We start from the raw sequence: 16,284 nt of genomic DNA on the forward strand, positions 1-16,284 counted from the left end.
GTCCTTGATGGGGGATATTGAAGAAATTGAAGAACAAAAAATGACTCGTTTTCTAAAAGGGTTGAACTACAACATTGCCAATGTTGTGGAGTTATATCCTTATGCTGATTTTGGAACTCTTTGTGGTTTGTGTTTGAAGTTGGAGGGGCAGGCCAAAGCACGTTATGGTGGGAGTTCAAGTTCAAGTCTCGAAAGTCCCAAGTCAAAATCGTGGTCCAAGCCCGAGTCTAGCAATAGACAAAATTCTGTTTCTACTCCTTCTGGTTCTAGTAGTGTTCCCGTTGCTCCTAAACTTACTAGTGGTACCAAAGAAACTAGTTTGGCGAAAATTAGATGTTTCAAGTGTCAAGGTTTTGGTCATTACCAAAATGCTTGTCCAAACAAAAGGGTGGTGACTTTAAGGGAGGCCATTGAATGTCGTGAAGAGTTGGAGGAAGAAGAGAGGTTGGCGGGTATTTTTTATGATACACAACAAGAAGAGGAAGAAGAGGAGGAGGTAGAGTATGAAGCACCGGTGTATGATACAGTTTTGGTGCTTAGAACCCTTAAAACTCAAGGGGTTCAAACCGTGGCTGATATGGATCAACGAGACCAATTGTTTCACACCAAATGTTTGGTTAGAAACAAGTGGTGTAGTTTGATTATTGATGGTGGAAGTTGTACTAATGTTGCTTCTAATGAAATGGTGATCAAATTGGGTTTGTCTACTACAAACCACCCAAAACCATATGTTCTTCATTGGTTGGATGATGGAAGCAAAATAAAGGTGACAAAACAGGTTAGAGTTGGTCTAACTATGGGGTCTTATGAAGATGAAGTGTTGTGTGATGTTATTCCTATGGATGCATGTCATATTTTGTTGGGGCGTCCTTGGCAATTTGATAGGGACGTGTTACATAGAGGGAGGAGCAATGAATATGAGTTGAAACACAATAATAAAAAAAATTGTGTTAAAACCCATGTCCCCAACGGCCATAAGGTCCATGAATTCTAAACAAGTAAAAAAACCTAATCTTTCCATGTTTGCTAGTGAAAGGGAGGTGGAGCAAGTTCTTGACAAAGGTGATGTTATCTACATGCTTGTGGCCAAAGAGCATGCAAAGGTGGAGAAGATGGTGCATGGAGAAAACGCTATTGCTGATTTGCTTTTGGAGTTTCAAGATGTGTTTCCAAGCGAATTACCACCGGGTTTGCCTCCAATCCGTGGTATCGAACACCAAATTGACCTTATTCCGGGTGCTCCTTTGCCCAATAAAGCCGCCTATAGATGTAATCCGGAGGTGACAAAAGAGTTGCAAAAACAAATTGATGAACTCATGAAAATGGGTTATGTTCGTGAAAGCCTAAGTCCTTGTGCTGTTCCAGTTTTGTTGGTTCCAAAAAAAGATGGTTCTTGGAGGATGTGTGTTGATAGTAGGGCCGTTAATAACATCACCATAAAATACCGATTTCCTATTCCTAGAATTGATGATTTGTTGGACGAGTTGCATGGTTCTATTGTGTTCTCAAAAATTGATTTGAGAAGTGGTTACCATCAAATTCGTATGCGTGAAGGGGATGAATGGAAAACAGCCTTTAAAACTAAACATGGCTTGTATGAATGGACCGTGATGCCTTTCGGTCTAACTAATGCACCTAGCACTTTCATGCGACTAATGAATGAAGTGCTAAAATCTTTTTTGGGCAGGTTTGTGGTTGTGTACCTTGATGATATCTTGGTATATAGCAAGAGCTTGGAGGATCATTTGGTGCACTTAAAACAGGTTTTCGAGACGCTTAGAGCTCAAAAACTCTATGGGAAGCAAGAAAAATGTTCGTTTTTGGTGGAAGAAGTGGCATTTTTGGGTTTTGTGGTGTCAAGAAATGGCGTGTCCGTGGACCCATCCAAGACTGAAGCAATCAAGTCATGGCCTATTCCTACTAATATTTCTGAAGTTAGATCATTTCATGGTCTTGCTTCTTTCTATAGAAGATTTGTTCGTGATTTTAGCACCATTGCAAGTCCCATAACAGGTTGTTTGAAGAAAGGAGTCTTTGCATGGGGAGAAGAAGCTCAAAAGGCATTTGAGAAACTCAAGGCATTGTTGTGTGATGCTCCTATTTTGGCTCTTCCTGATTTTTCTCAACCATTTGAAGTGGAGTGTGATGCAAGTGGAGTTGGTATTGGGGCTGTTTTGATCCAATCCAAACGTCCTATTGCTTATTTTTCTGAAAAGTTGGGTGGTGCTCGTTTGAATTATTGCACTTATGATAAGGAGTTTTATGCTATTGTCCGTGCTTTAGATCATTGGAGTCATTATTTGCGTGCAAATCATTTTATTTTGCATTCTGATCATGAATCCTTAAAGTACATCAATGGGCAACAAAAGTTGAGCACAAGACATGCAAAGTGGGTGGAGTTCTTGCAATCCTTTCATTTCTCATGCAAATACAAGGATGGTAGAAGCAATGTGGTGGCTGATGCACTCTCGAGGCGTTACTCGTTGTTGGTGACTTTGGATGTTCGTTTCTTGGGATTTGAAACTCTAAAGGACCATTATCAATCTGATATGGACTTTGGAGATATGTTTTTGAAATGTGCAGGTGGTCCTAATGGTGAATTTGTGATTCAAGATGGCTTTCTATTCAAAGGCAATCGCCTTTGTGTCCCAAAACATGCAATACGGGAGTTGTTGATTCGTGAAGCTCATGGCGGTGGTTTGGCTGGTCATTTTGGCATTACCAAAACTTTGCAGGTGCTTAAAGAACATTTCTTTTGGCCGAAGATGTTGGGGGATGTAACCAACATAGTGGGCAAGTGTGTTACATGTCATATGGCAAAAACAACTTTCAAGCATGGTGTTTACACTCCTTTGCCGGTTCCTATTCGTCCTTGGGAAGATGTGTCCATGGATTTCATTATGGCTTTGCCTAGAACTCAAAGGGGGAAGGATTCCATTATGGTGGTGGTGGATAGGTTTTCAAAAATGGCTCACTTTGTGCCATGTCATAAAACAAATGATGCCTCTAACGTGGCTGATTTGTACTTTAAAGAGGTGGTTCGTTTGCATGGTATTCCTAAAACAATTGTTTCTGATAGGGATTCCAAGTTTCTAAGTTACTTTTGGAACACTTTGTGGAGGAAAGTCGGTACTAAGTTACTTTTTAGTACATCCCATCATCCACAAACGGATGGGCAAACGGAGGTGACTAATAGAACTTTGGGTGCTTTGTTGAGAGGGTTGGTTAGCAAAACTCAAAAATATTGGGACATCAAACTTGCACATGCTGAATTTGCCTATAATCGTTCTCCTACTTATGCTACAGGTCACTCTCCTTTTGAGGTGGTGTATGGTGTGAATCCTTACATGCCTTTGGATTTGATTCCATTGCCAAAGGATGAATTGGTTCACAAGGATGCTAATGACAAGTTGAAGGCTATGATGAAACTACACCAACAAGTTCGTGAGAAGATTGAAGCCGTGAATGAGTTGTACAAACAGAAGTCCAACAAGCATAGGAAACCACGTGTCTTTCAAGATGGTGACTTGGTGTGGGTGTATATGAGGAAAGAACGTTTTCCTAACAAAAGGAAAAACAAGTTGATGCCAAGAGCTGAAGGTCCTTACAGAGTGGTGTCACGTGTCAATGATAATGCTTATAAGGTAGATTTGGGAGGAGACCATGGAGTGCATGCTACCTTTAATGTGGGAGATCTTTCACCTTATCTTGATGATGATGGACTTGATGAATTGAGGTCAATTCCTTTCAAAGGGGGAGGGGATGATCCATGCATGGATCATGAAAGCCCAAAATGTGATGGATTAGTGATTACTAGTGGGCTAGAAGGTGGTTTGGGCTCAATGGTTGGGTTGTGCATGGTAACCCACAAATTGAATTAGGGTTGCATGAAGACTAGGGCAACATTTTTAAGGCTTCATAAGTGCTAAAAACGTTACTATTTGCTTCATAAAGCCTCCTAGCCGTTTTTGACACTCTTTGGTGGATTAGGGTTACACTTTAATGCTTATGATGACTCCTTAATGCTTCTTATGGCTCCTTAATGAAGCATAGCCGTTTTTTTTTTCATTCACAAGTCTCATGGACGTTTTTTTTGTGTTCTTTCAAGAGTTACCTTAATTTCTATTTACTAGTTTTAATGAATAATTGGTTGGTTGGCTTGTAACCACCAAATTTGTAATAAAGGCTTCATATAAAGCCAAATTATGCATGGAAAAAGTAATAGACGAATTTTTAATCAAAGAACCCTTTTGTTCACTTTGAATTATTGTTATAATTCACAAATTATCTTGTTAGGACGTGTTCTTGACTTGATACGAACTCAATCCAATAGGTCTTGGATTGTTTTCACCGGTATACAACTTAATAGGTCTTGAGTTGTTACTAATCTATCCATTTCTTTCCATTCATATATCATTTGTGGTTACTATTCTCTTTTAATTTACCTAAACACTACCCTACTCACCAAATCAAGCCCATACACGCATCACGACCCCTGCATGAGTGCAAGCCGCGAACATCCACATTACTATGATCATGTATACCCAATATAACTATCACAATGTAGAAGTGATTCATTGGTATAGTTAGATCCTGAAATCGTTCCATGCTATAGCTCCTTATTATGTTATGTTCTGTTATCGCGCATTGATATCGTATTTATGTAAACGTATTCATGTAAACGTATCTACGTAAAAGTATTTAAGTGAACGTATTGCATTAGTATAGACTTATGAACTAAACTGACTCTTTGTGTGCTTCATTGTACTAGAAGTAATGAATAACATTCTCCTAAACTATACCTATAATAGTTTACTAATGTTCTACCTGGACTGTTAATGAAAAGACTCATTTATCCACTAAGTTATGCTTGTACTTTAAAAACGGAGTTTTGTATAACTATAAAGTAACATAACCTTTAAGAGTTTTGAAATGTTTTGACAACTTATAAATAACATAAGTAACATTTTGAAAGATGTTTATAACAAACATTTACACAATTATCATTGTGTTCAACTTGTATTCCCCCCCCCCCCTTAAAACAATTAAAATAGTTAAAAGATTCATTATGGGGTACGAACTCACCTGATGTGGGTGATTCAAACGGGTATGCGCGTACGGATGAGAAGTTCCACGAATGAAGTCCCGTGACACAATAAGTCCTAAACGACATGTAAGGACACATATTGACATGAATATAGTGTTTATAAACAACTATATGAAAGAAAACACCTTTCGGGACTAGGAAACACCTTGGTTAAGTGTTGGAATCACATGTGATTCAACAAAGGGAAGTGGAATGACCAAAGCATGAGTTTATGGTCTTGTGACCATCACTCATTGAGTTTTGAAGCCTTCCAAGTCATACTAAGCATTCCTACTTCATGTTTAAGCCTTAGGAAGTGATTAGGGAAACAATTCACTCCTAAATGGAGTTTACGGCCCATGGACCATTTCTCCATGTGTTTGCTGCCGTAAACTCCTATGGACCATGGTATTTTGATGTTTTCAAGTCCTAAACACTTCAAGGTAAAAGTCTAGGTTAGTTTCTAGGCTTAAGGAAGGAATATGGGGCATCATAACACACTTTGGGGTGTTTACGGTTTTGGGAGATCCCCATACCGTAAACACATATAAATGGGGTCTTTCGGTATTTTTGTGTGCTATACACATCAAGGGAAGGTTCTAGGTTTGTTCCCAAGGTTTGTAAGGACATAGGGCACACTTTGGCACCATATTTAGTGTTTACGGTCCAAGAAGATCTTGGGCCGTAAACACCTTGTCCTTGTGATTTTTGGAAGATTTCAATGATATCAAGGCATGTAATACACTTTAATACACTCTAGGGTTGAAGTACTTACAATTTGGGATGAACGGTTGAAGATCCTTGGGAGAGAAATCGGGTTTTCTCTAGTTGAAATGGAAGAAATGAACTAAAAATGGTTAAGTCTTACTTATATAGCCTTCAGGGTTTACGGCCCTAATGCCATTTTGGGCCGTAAACTCTAAACTCGTGGGGTTTTTGGAATCTAACTGATGTACAGTAAACACTAGGGCATCCTCTCTCCATTTATCTCTTGAAGTACTAACTTTAAACCGCTCAAACTTATTCTAATGGATATCAACTTTGTCCCCCTTAGCATCCTCTTCCATTCCATCCATAACTTCCTCACCAATCATTCCCATGATTTCAAAACTATTTTTATTACTGCACCTGTCACTAGAAATAGCTTTTTTTTCTAAATTCTTGCTAACACCCACCTTTTTGATGTCATCCTTTATAGCATTCCCCTGCACCTTATTCTCATTATTCCCCTGGTTACTAGTCAAAGCCTGACTAGTAACAAACTTCTCATATCTTTTATTCTTTTCCAAATTCCAATGACCCACCCCTTTATTATTCCAATTCCCATTCTGTCTCCTTCCATTACCACCTCTATTCCCATTATTACCTCTGAAATTATTTCCCTTGTTAAAATTGCCATTCTTCCCACTATTTCTCTGATTGTACAAAAGAGCAGGACCATCCCTAGATTTACTAGTACTTTCACCATCTTTATTTCCTATAACCTTCTTATAAACAACCTCCGTAAAACCTTCATCATTTACCACTTCCTTCCCTTTATTTCCCTTATTGTTCCCATTATCCCCATTCTTCAACACTTTATCTTCATTCAAAGCTGCCATGCAAACTTTATCCATATGACCATAAACCTTATAGTGAGAACATCTAGAAGGAATCCACGCATACTCCACATCAAAACTCTGAATCACAGCAGAATTAGAAACAAAATCCCAAGTAGATACCTCAAATTTCCTCATCCACTGCTTATCAACCGCCATTTCAACAATAATTCAAGCATAAGCATTCCTATCCTTGTGTTCCAAATTTTTCAACAAATTAGCAGTATTACCAGAAGGAATAAAAACAACTTGAGCACCTACAGTCTTCAGCTCATCAGCACCACCATCCATCTACCCCTTCAGAGTGCTATTATTTCCAAGAATCGAAACAGTAGCATCCGACTTGCAAGCCGACATAGACTCCGAATCATCTTCTGTTTCCTCCTCAGTAGCTTCTTCAGTGTAGTATTCCTCTGCATCCATCGGTTATATCCCATCCACAAGTTTCCGAGCTCGATTCTTCACTCTAAAAGCGTTCCCTTCCATTTTCCATTTAGCTTTTCCAATCCTCGAATCAACTGGTCCAGAAGCACTAGGCTTATGACAAGCTTTATAGATCGTAGCTGAGGACTGATCAATGACCCCAGGAGAACCAGATCTTTCACATCCACTTCAGTCCTAACATACCGGACAACAACACTTTTATCCGGTGGCTTTACTTTCACTTCGTTCAATCAATCCGCTTTGGACGATGCACCCATTAGGACAACAGAAACAGAGGAGAAATTGCTTCTACGATTAAATGAAATTTTTCGGAAAAGCAACACCGATGAACCAAAAACTAGATCGCACCACCGCTAGAGACAATCAGGGGAAGAGAGAGAAAGTAGAGAGAGTTAGGGAAAAAGTTAGCATTGTTTAATTCTTACCTTGTTTAGCAGTGTTTAATACTTGAGTTCCACAATAAAAGTCTATGCAATTTAAGCAAACCTTTGATGAGCATTGTTTCTGTAAGGTCAAAACTTGAAATATGATGATGTTTGAAACTAGTCTATCAACATCAGCGCATGACTCAGCATCAGCATCAACATCAGCATCTCAGTTGATCAGTATATATCTTTATTCAGCACGTTGTAACAGTTTTTGTATTTATCTTGTTTCCATAGTTAGCGTAAATTAGTTAGCTGGCATATCCCTGATTTATAGGGAATGTCTAGAATAGTTCTATATAATCTTTTGTACCAGTTTGTGACAGGTAAGTCTTTTGACAAACCCTAATAGCCGCTTTGTGCGAACAATAATCTCTTTGTGAGATTATCATTCTTAGTGAAAAGTTTTCTTTGTGAATCTCTATTGTTCTTATATTCTGTCATTGTTTGATAAGTTGTTTGACCTTTGGGTCGTGCGTTTCATTCTTGAGTTCCACATTAGAAGTCTATGCAATTTAGCAAAGCCTTGATGAGTATTGTTGTAACAACGGAAATTTTAAAACAAAATTTTCATTTCTCAAAAATGTATTTCCACCAAAATAAGGCATAAAAATCCAATGTATCATGTCATAATACAAATCATATAAATCCAAAGATCATAAATCCTCCATCAGTGTGTACAGATCACGCCGGTGCCTTCCCACGGTCCTCGCCAGTACCTGAAACACATACACAACAACTGTAAGCATAAATGCTTAGTGAGTTCCCCAAAATACAACCTACACACATACGCCTTTCCAGGCCCTGATCTTCCGGTCCATGTGTCACAGGGGACTTCCGTCCCGACTGGGTAAACCTTTCGGTCCTACCCACGCCAACCTTACGGTTCACAATATAATGCCTTCCGGCCCATAACATATTCGCCTTCCGGCCCATATCAAGAATATCATACATAGCACATATAACAATTAACTTATCACACATAGCACATATGTCTCATATCATATCCGACCTTCCGGTCACACAGTCAAAACCCTTCCGGGTATAGTATAGTGAGAAGACTCACCTCGTGAATCTCGACAGCTCGCAAATCCTGGAATCACTCGCTCGATTCTCCGAGCTACAAACCCCCTATAACAATCATATGTCTCTAGTTAATACTTTTACCACTAAGGTTGACTACCCCTATCAAGTCAACACTAGTCAGCTCTAGTCAACGGTCAACGGTCAACTTTGACCAGACTCGGCGAGTGCACTAGGGCGACTCGGCGAGTCTAGACGTTTTCACCAACTCTCTAGAATTCCCTTTTTGACACGTCGAGTATTCCCCTGACTCGACAAGTTCCACCTGGTAAGAATCATGGGGCCACCCCGACTCAACTCGCCGAGTCTCAAGAACAACTCGGCGAGTTCCAGTTCGACTCAGTCCACCTGTCAACTTCTAACTCGCCCTAACTCACTGAGTCAACCTATAACTCGGCAGGACCACTCACTGAGTGGTTTGGGACAATCTTCATGCTACTCGCCGAGTCTGCCCGTCGGACTCGGCGAGTCCATGCCATGCGTCAACTCAAACTTGCTTCTAAGGTCAGATCCGCTCCAACAATTCATAGATCTGGCCTTCCTAAGCTTATTCATCACTTAAAGTCCTTATCTTGGTGTTCATAACACACCCCATGACTTATAAGTAGTGTTTTGACCTTAGGCATAAGGATCTCATTCCAAAACCTCCATGGATTCACAAAAAGTTTGGGCAAAGGAACACTCTGGACCTCCAAGGGTCCAGATCTATAATCTAAATCGCTTAAGGGACCAAGGGAGCACTAGATCTAGCCACAAAAGGGCTCAATAAGCCCTAACTCAAAATAAACATCAATATAACAGAGAATAGCTCGAAGATAGTACCTCAAATGTGATGTTCTGGACCTCAAACTTTCAGGAAGTGGCTCCTCTTGTTTTCCCTTAGCTAATTCTTCCTTTCCCTTGCAAGATGACACTTCCAAGGTCAATAATGGCTTCCTACTTTGCTCCAAACGCTCACACTCGCTAGGGTTTCACTCAAGGGACTGGTGAGCACAAATGACGGCCTAAAGGCCCTTTAAATAGGTCCCAAACCCGAGAAATTAGGGTTTCATTAAACAGCGCGGACTCGCCGAGTCCATACCTTGGACTCGCCGAGTCTAGGCGCGAACCCGCGTCCGGAACTGCGATCCTACTCGGCGAGTCTGAGCTCCAACTCGCCGAGTCTCCTCTCAAAACATCAAAATCATAAGTATAAAAGATACCTGGAAATCCGGGCTGTTACAACTCTCCCCCACTTGAACTAGACTTCGCCCTCGAAGTCTCGCTCTGAAAATAGCTCCGGATGCTGCTCACACATCTCACGCTCCGGCTCCCAGGTCATCTCTGATCCCTTCCGATGTTACCACTAAACTAACACCAGGGGTACCTCCTTGTTCCTCAGAACCTAAATCAAAAGACAGAGATGTACTAGACATCATCTAATGGCGATGGGAATTCCTCGGGCGAGCCCTGAGGTCGGACATTTGGCGAAACACCTCTTGAAGGTGTCGGTCCTTAGTTCTCTGACGAGCTCGAAGTTCTAAGACTTCAGCACGGGAGGCAGCCAGCTGTTGCTGCAGAGTTTCGTTGGTTCTCCGGGTCCGTTCCATGTCTTCTTCAAGACGGCGGATGCGGACTGTATTAACGCCTGAATTGGCATCAATCTCCATGACCCGGTCGATGGCTGCTCGACCTTGCTCGACATTACGAGCTATTCTGCGGATGATTACCGGCAGAGCTCTGTCAGCAGAGCCACCATCGCTAATGTTGTAAAAGGTTCGGTCTCCAAAGTATGGCAAGGGCTGACCCTGCTCATTACTCCAGCGATTCAGATTGTTTGCCCACATGGGTGTAGGACCTGGAAACGCTGGTCGGGGGTTGTTGTTCGGGGCTTGACCTACAAGCGGTAGGTTGTTGACTTCAGGCTCGGAGTCAGATCCATCTGAAAAGCCTTCTGCGAGGTGATCATCCAAAGGGATTGGATGATCATCTTCGGGCTCTTCATCGATCCACCCTGCATTGCCTTCATTGGGAAAGTACGGGTCGCCATGATGGAATCCAGCCATTTAGATCTACGCGGGAAGAGAGGTATAAGAATATAGTATACGTGTAACTAGTAGCACAAAATACTCCTATAGTATTTTAAGTTTTAAGTTCTACTGATCTTCTTGTGGTATTGTTGGTAAGTTTTTAGACTTGTTAACATATCACAACCATTCTAGGGCATATGCTGATCACTCCTAGGACCAGCATAGTTGATCAGGCTATGCCATTCCCAGGACTGACCATACATCCCCGAGCTCACTTGTGATATTCAACAATCGTAATACTTTTGTTCTTGTCATTGTGACACTGATTTTAGTATGAATGCAGACTAGTATACTTAATTAAATATTTTATTATTTAAAGTATAGACTCTTGGTCAGAGTGTTTTAGTCCCTTTTGGGTTTATAGATTAGTATATCTTTTATGGGTTGATATACTTGATTCACTATAAACAATGCTCTGATACCAATCTGTCACACCCCAAAACCAAGAACGGCGGAAACGTTCTGGGGCGGAGGACGTCATGTATAGTATCACAACACAGTAAATGTAAATAAGCAAACAACATCATCCATTGCATTAAATATATAATTTTAATACAAGTGTGTTCTGTACAGTTATAGACACCAAAAATAATGAAACACAAAATAATATGAGATGAGTCTTGAATGCACTCCATCTTCTCAAAAGCTGGCCTCTGTACCTGTCTACTGACGACCTGAGAATACAAGTTATTTTGAAAGAGTTTATCAGCATTAAGCTGGTGAGTTCATAAGTATTTTAGTGTCAATGTTTCTTGTCAAAAACGTTTGAACCTGTCTCAATGTATAAGTTGTAAAAATGTAAGTAAATGTTTGAAAGTGTTTGCAAAAGTTTGAATCTCTCAGAAAATCCTATATTTTCTATAAAAGTAACCTTCTACCAAGGCTAAACTGTTTTGTAAACTTTTCTGTTGTAAAAGTGTGTGATTACCCAAGTATAACTATCATTTGTTAAAAATATAGTTTGTACATTAATGCTTAAGTGAGGTTATCACTAAAATATGTAATGGGTAAATCATTGTAGTACTGTAGCTTTGTATAATAAGACTACTGCTGTACTAAATACTACTACCTTAAACCGGATTTATATTAAGGTATATTGTGATAAATTGCACCATGCTATCGACTGGTAACAACGACATAATGAATGGTCGTAATAAAAGAAATGACGTTTGGCACCCGCAGACCTGCAGATCCGGCTGTAGCTAGCAGCAAGGTGTAGGATAGTCAATCCAGTATAGATCTATACGCAAACTCACACTCTCCCTCCAAGAGAATTCTGGCTACAACTCGGGTCATGACAATTAAGGCATGCTCCGTTACAGTGGATCACAATTGTTAAGTATTCATGTATATGTAATGTTTCTTGTTCTAGTGGATCTGTATATGTTCATGTTTCTCGTATATCTGTATATGTTCATGTTTCTCGTATATCTGTATATGTACTTGTTTCTCGTATATCTGTATATGTACTTGTTTCTAGTATATCTGTATATGTACTTGTTTCTAGTATATCTGTATATGTACTTGTTTCTAGTATATCTGTATATGTATGATCCAGTGTTACCCCGATGCTAACTAACTAATGATGTACTGATGGGTATGAATATGGAAGTACTTTTATGTCTATACATGTATATATGATATATAAGTAATATGGAAACGACCTTCGGATGGTCACCCGAAATCCCACCAGACCACATCCAAATCGAGAAAAAGGAAATAGGGCGGATGGCCTTCCTAAGCCCGTTAAACATTATTTATATATCTATACATATATGGGCATGCAATTGAATATATAAAAGCATAAATAAGTTTTCATAAAACATTTGAAGCATAAGTATGATTTCAAGAGGAGATCGACTTGATATCGATCTATAAAACATTTTGAAGGCATAAGTTGATAAAACAATTTAAGTATAAGAAGCATTTGTTTGAATCACAGTCTATAAGTAAGTTTGGATAGTAAAACAATTTGTAAAACATTTCAAAGTAAAGCAATTTGATAAACAGTTTGAACAGCGGTAAAAATCGTTGTTTTCCTAGTTATTAATCACATGTGATTAAATGCAATCACATGTGATTGAAGCAATAACTATAAGTATTTGACTTGTATTCCCCCCCATAAAGTATTTAAAACACTTAAAATCATTTCAAAGGTTGATTCAAGGGGTATGAACTCACTTGTGGTGAGTCGTTTGAATTGCAGTGTCGGCTACCGTGCTAGGTGGCAAACGGAGACTGGTTTACACGCACGAGCCTAGTTATCATATAATAAGCATATATATAACTAATTAGACAAATAATAACTTAATAAATAAGTTAAAACACATAGGAAACATTTAAACACTTTTATGAGTGTTTAAGGTTCAAATGGTTGCATCTAAGTTGCTACGGGACAAGGCAAAAGGGTTTGAAACATCAAATGGCCTTGCATAGGAGTTCACCACCCAACAAACCCCACACCTTGGAGTTTACGGCCGTAAACTCATGGGTTTATGGCCGTGAACTCCTCAAAGGGTGGTCTTGGGTGTTTTATGGTGCTATCTTGATCCTAGAACACTCCTAGCTTTGTTGGAATAACACATGAAGTAGTTTAAGGCTCTAGAACACTCCCTAGGGGAGTTTACGGCCTAAAGTCCATTCACCCTAGAGTTTACGGCCGTAAACTCCTAAGGGGTGATGGCTTTTAATTGTTTTGAGGCTCTTAAACATCAAGGATGGCTTCCATGAATTTATCTAAGGCTAATGGGGACAAGAGGCACACTTTTGTGCCTTCACTTGGAGTTTACAGCCCAAGATATGTTCCTTGGCCGTAAACTCCTTTCAAGGAGTGGTTTTTATGTGTTCTACTCTCCATTCTAGTCCCAAGTATTCAAGGTAAATTGTCTTAAGGCCTAAGGTGTGCTTGGAATGATTTTTAGCCTACAAAAAGGGGTTTACGGCCCAAGAGGGGTTCTTGGCCGTAAACTCCTACTAACTTGTGATTTTGATGGGTTTTTTTGATGTTCTAAATAAGCACAAGTATTAGTGGGTAAAGTCCTTAAGCATTAGGGGAAAGTTTAGGGCATATTAAGCCCTTAAAAAGGGGTTTACGGCCCAAGGAAGTTCCTTGGCCGTAAACTCCAAGAACTTGTGCTTCTTGGATGCTTTCTAGGCTACAAAGATCATACACTAAGTCCTTGATAAGTCCTCTAACATGGGAATGGGTCTAGAAAGCATTAAAGTTCCATTTTGGAGTTTACTCCCCAAGAACGTTCTTGGGCGGTAAACTCCCGGATCTTGTAATCTAAACATGTAATTGATGTTAATAAACACCTAACAAGTATTGAATCACATATAGAAAAGTAAACTCACAATATGGGATGAAAACCCAAAGATCCGTCAGAGAGAATATGGCTTTTCTCTATTTGGAATTGTGAATAATGAATTAATTAAATTCAGAAAACTATTTATAGTCCTGAAATATTTTGGCAGAAAATATTTTTATTCCTGATTTTGGACTGTAACATTATGAAACTTGAAATGCCCAAATTTCACAAAACCAGGAGCATCCACTCTCCTGATATCATCTAAAACATGAACCCTAATGTACACGAACTTGTTTGGAAAAGTATGATAATCACTGAAACTGAACTGGCTTCTAGTGAATAGATGATGTTCGTACAATTGGAAATTTCGGGTTGTCACACTTCCTCAGCTGCGACACGTGAAAAGTGTCGTGAATCTGCCCCAACTCTGCTGGCAAATCCAAACGATAGGCAACCCGGCCTACCCTCGCGATCACACGGAATGGACCAATATATCGGGGCCCCAACTTGCCCCTCTTCCTGAATCAAATCACTCCCTTCCAAGGAGAGACCTTCAAGAGAACAAGGTCGCCGACCTGGAACTCAAGCTCGGACCGGCATCTGTCTGCATAACTCTTTTGTCGGCTCTGATCGGTCAACAACCTCTGTCTGACCTGCTGAATCCTGCTCAGACATCTGAAGCACGATCTCTGTACTGCCCATCACTCTCTGCCCAACCTCTCCCCAACAAATGGGGGTCCGACACCTCCTCCCGTACAACAGCTCAAAGGGTGGCATACCAATGCTCGAATAATGGCTGTTGTTGTAGGAAAACTCTGCCAAGGGTAAATACGCATCCCAACTACCCCCGAAATCCAACACACATGCTCGGAGCATGTCTTCAAGCGTCTGAATCGTCCGCTCACTCTGACCGTCTGTCTGGGGATGATATGCGGTACTAAAATGCAGTTTAGTACCCAACTCCTCATGAAATTTCTTCCAGAATCTGGAAGTGAAACGCACGTCGCGGTTTGAAACAATCGAGATCGGCACCCCGTGCCGAGATACTACTTCCCTCACATACACCTCCGCCAATTTCTCTGCCGAAGAACTCTCACTGATGGCAAGGAAGTGAGCTCTCTTCGTCAACCAGTCTACAATCACCCAAATTACATCAACTCCTTTGGCAGTCCTCGGCAATTTGGTGATGAAATCCATAGTGATTTGTTCCCACTTCCACTCGGGAACCTCCAATGGCTGCAACTTGCCATGCGGCCTCTGGTGCTCGGCCTTAACCTTACGGCAGGTCAAGCACCTCTCAACAAACCACGCGACGTCCCTCTTCATACAGGGCCACCAATACTCCTTTTTTAAATCCAAATACATCTTCGTAGCCCCGGGATGAATCAAGAATTTCGATCAATGCGCTTCCTCCATCAAAATAATACGCGTACCGCCCACAAACGGTACCCAAATCCTCCCCTAAAAAGTCATAAGCCCTCTACCATCCGTAACGAATCTTGATACCAAACCAGCAACCCGTTCCCTCTTCTGCATCTCAGGTTGCATAGCCTCGGCCTGTGCCCCACGAATGGCATCCAATACCGGAGTCATCACGGTCAATCTCAAACATACATCCCGCAGTGGAGTGCTCTCCGCCCTGCGGCTCAACGCATCGGCTACCACATTAGCCTTGCCTGGGTGGTACAGGATCTCACAATCTTAATCCTTGACCACATCCAACCACCTTCTCTGTCGCATATTTAGGTTGGGCTGATCCATCAAGTACCTCAAACTCTTATGGTCCGTGTAAATCATACACCGAACCCCATACAAGTAGTGACGCCAAATCTTGAGGGTGAACACTACTGCCCCCAACTCGAGATCATGGGTGGGATATCTCGTCTCATGAGGCTTCAGCTGCCTCGATGCATATGCTATCACATGTCCTCTCTGCATCAGCACTGCTCCCAGCCCCAAAATCGATGCATCACAATATACCACAAAGTCCTCCATCCCTTCCGGGAGAGCCAATATCGGGGCTTCGCACAACCTTTGGCGAAGTGTCTCGAATGAGGACTGCTGCTCCGGTCCCTATAAAAAAGCAACACCCTTCCAGGTCAATCTGGTGAGAGGTACTGCGATCTTGGATAAATCCTTGATGAATCTCCGATAATACCCTGCCAACCCTAGGAAACTCATGATCTCAGAGGGAGACTTCGGTACCTCCCAACTCATCACCGCCTCAACCTTGGCCGGATCGACCAATATCCCTTCCTGGTTAACAAGATG

The sequence above is a fragment of the Lactuca serriola genome, chromosome 9 (assembly GCF_051521515.1).
Source record: "Lactuca serriola cultivar US96UC23 chromosome 9, Lser_US96UC23_V15, whole genome shotgun sequence".
In the NCBI taxonomy this organism is placed as follows: Eukaryota; Viridiplantae; Streptophyta; class Magnoliopsida; order Asterales; family Asteraceae; genus Lactuca; species Lactuca serriola.